Below are 3,023 nucleotides of genomic sequence, written 5' to 3'. Positions count from 1 at the left end.
AATTGATTTCAGCATGGCTGGGAGAATAATATCAAAAGTCGGCTAAAAATTTGCTATAGTCCTTGTCGAAGGAGAGAGAGCTCCATGACTTGCTGATCTGATGAATGGTTATGAGTTTTAGCATGTTTCTTTCATCATTGGCAGCATATTAACGTGTTAGAACAAGGCTTTGTTTGATAAGAGGTTTATTACCGGTATTGGGTTGTTTTGAGCAGCTACTATGATTAGAAATTATCGCTACAAGTGTTTGATTTATGTGGTATATCATTTGATTCCATCTTGGGTTATGACTATGGCTTGTCACAACCTGTTCAGACTTATACAGTGTGAAGATGCGAGATTATGGTCTTATAGAAAATTTTGGATGTGAAAATTGGGTTCTAAGGTTCACGGGCATGGTGGGATTGCAAAATTTCAGTCATGTTGCGTTATCAGACCTATATGGGATATGGTGATGTGGGATCACCCCCGGGTATGTGCCTAGCAAGATTATACAGTGATTTGATGGCTTTTGGAACAACTCTGGGCACGTTCGAGGATGAACATATATTTAAGTGGAGAGGATGTAACAATCTGACCGGTCGTTTTGAGCAATTGCACTTCGCTCGGTTGTTTAAGGGCATGAGTAGCTCCGTATGATGTATTATGACTTATGTGAATCGTCGGTTTTGATTTTTAGGTTATCCGAAATTGATTTGGAAGAATGATCCTCAGCTAGAAACTTTTAATTTGAAAGGTTTGACCAAGTTTTAACTTTTTAGTATTTTAGCTCAGATTGGATTTCTAATGGTTCCGTTAGCTATATTGGGTGATTTTGGACTTAGGAACGCATCCAGATCGTGATTTGGGGGTCTGTAAAGGAATTTGGCTTGAAATGGAAAAAGTTGGAATTTTGGGATGTTCGACCGGGAGTAGACTTTTTGATATCGGGTTGTATTTCGATTTCGGAAGTTGGAGTAGGTCTGTAATGTCAAATATGACCTATGTGTAAAATTTGAGGTCAATTGGACGTGATTTGCTAGGTTTCAGCATCAGTTGTGGAACTTGAAGTTTCAAAGTTGTAAGATTTCGAATTAAGGTTCAATGATGTTGCTTTGATATTGTTATGTGTGTTTTGAGGCCTCGAGTAGGTCCGTGTGATGTTATGTGACTCGTTGGTATGTTTGGACGGGGTCTCGAGGGGCTCGGGTGTGTTTCGGATTTGATTTCGGATCATTCTTCTTCATGTTGCTATTGCTGAAGGCTGCTAATTCTGGTGTTTCTCAATATGAGGAAGAATGCATGCAGACACGAGTCCGCAAATGTGGATGGTTGGTCACAGAAGCGAAGGAAGGCCTGGTTTGAATGGATCGTAGAAGCAGGATTAGTGGCGCATTTGCGGCCCAGCAGAAGCGAAAGGCTTGGGCGCAGGAGCGAGATTTAGCGCAGGAGTGTGTTTGGTTGCGCACCTACGATTGCGCAGAAGTGGATGTTGATTCGAAAGAGCGAGGGTTCAGTTAGTTAGTGGAGTCCGCAAAAGCGGAGCTCATTGTCGTAGAAGCGATGTCGCAGAAGCGGCTATTGTGGCGCAGAAGCGGAAGTGCTGGGTAGAATGATAAATATAAGGGTTCACGATTTTTGCTTCATTTTTACATTTCCAAGTGCGAATAGGGGCGATTTTGGAGCAATTTTCAACACAAGGATTGGGGTAAGTGTTCAACACTTGGTCTTGGTTATATTTCATGAATCTATCTTCGATTTTAGTAATTGGTTGATGAATTGAAATAGGAAATTAGGGGTTTTCGTCTAAAGTTTCATAATATGATTTTTTGAGTTTTGAACACCGATTTGGAATCGAATTTGAGTGAAACTAGTATGGTTGGACTCATAAATGAATGGGTTGTTGGATTTTATGAGTTTTGTCGAGTTTCGAGGCGTGGACCCGGGTGTAATTTTTTTCCGGATGTGGGATTTGACTTAGGATTCAATCCGTATAATTTGTAATTGCTTCCTTGGGCTTTATCTGATGTATTTGAGTTGTTTTTGGCTAGTGTAGAGCCGTTTGGAGGTCGCTACATGCGTGATGGCATTCTTGGAGCATCGCTAGGCTTGCTCTGTGTCGGAATTGGCTTGTTTCATATAAGTAACTCTTTTAAACTTAGTGTTGAGGGTATGAAACCTCGAATTATGTGATTTGTGATTAATATTGAGGTGACGCACATGCTAGGTGACGAGCGTGTGGGTGTGCACCCTATGAGTTGTGACTCTATTGTTTCCAGGGCACTGAATAATGGCCCTATTTTATTGATATCTGTGTTTTCACCATGTGATAAAATAAATGAGTTGTACATCAAGCTAGATATCATTGTTACGCCCCACAATATTACATCGACATTTCGTCCCGCAGTATTACATTACGTGATGTTATGCTTCGCTGTATTAAATTGCGACGATTTTGCACCTTATAGTATTGTACGTTGAATTTGTCGTAAGGTAATTGACATCAGTCCAAGGAAAGGATTATTTGGAGATTACAAGGATTATGCTATTTCAAAAAAGTGAGGAATAAATTCGTAAAGGTGAGAATAAGGAGAGCGAAGAAAATGAATTTTCGTCAAAATTTGATATTTGGGATAAAATATGGCCCGAGCTAAAATATCCGGTATTTATAGACTATTGTCATATCAAGTACCATATGACCATGATGGTATGATGTATAAAATGTGTTAAAATGAATAGTATTTTAAATAGTTTGAGATAGTACTTAATATTGGTTAATTATTGGGTAATGGGTATTACCCAAATAATTAGAGAATTAATTGGATAAGGATGGAAAAACCAACGTGGCAACCACTATGTCTATTTATGTATGACTCTTATAATGGAGTGGAAAGGTGGCATAAGATTAAAGCCTTCAAGATTGAAGGTTTTTAGTCAAAATGTTAAAGACTTTAAGATTTAAGTCTTTGCTCATACCGTAGAAAAACTTCAAGATTTATGGCCTTCAAGATTAAAGTCTTTACTCATTACATTAAAGACTTCAA

The sequence above is a fragment of the Nicotiana tabacum genome, chromosome 22 (genome assembly GCF_000715075.1).
Source record: "Nicotiana tabacum cultivar K326 chromosome 22, ASM71507v2, whole genome shotgun sequence".
In the NCBI taxonomy this organism is placed as follows: domain Eukaryota; kingdom Viridiplantae; phylum Streptophyta; class Magnoliopsida; order Solanales; family Solanaceae; genus Nicotiana; species Nicotiana tabacum.
Note: the sequence above shows the minus strand (reverse complement) of the source record.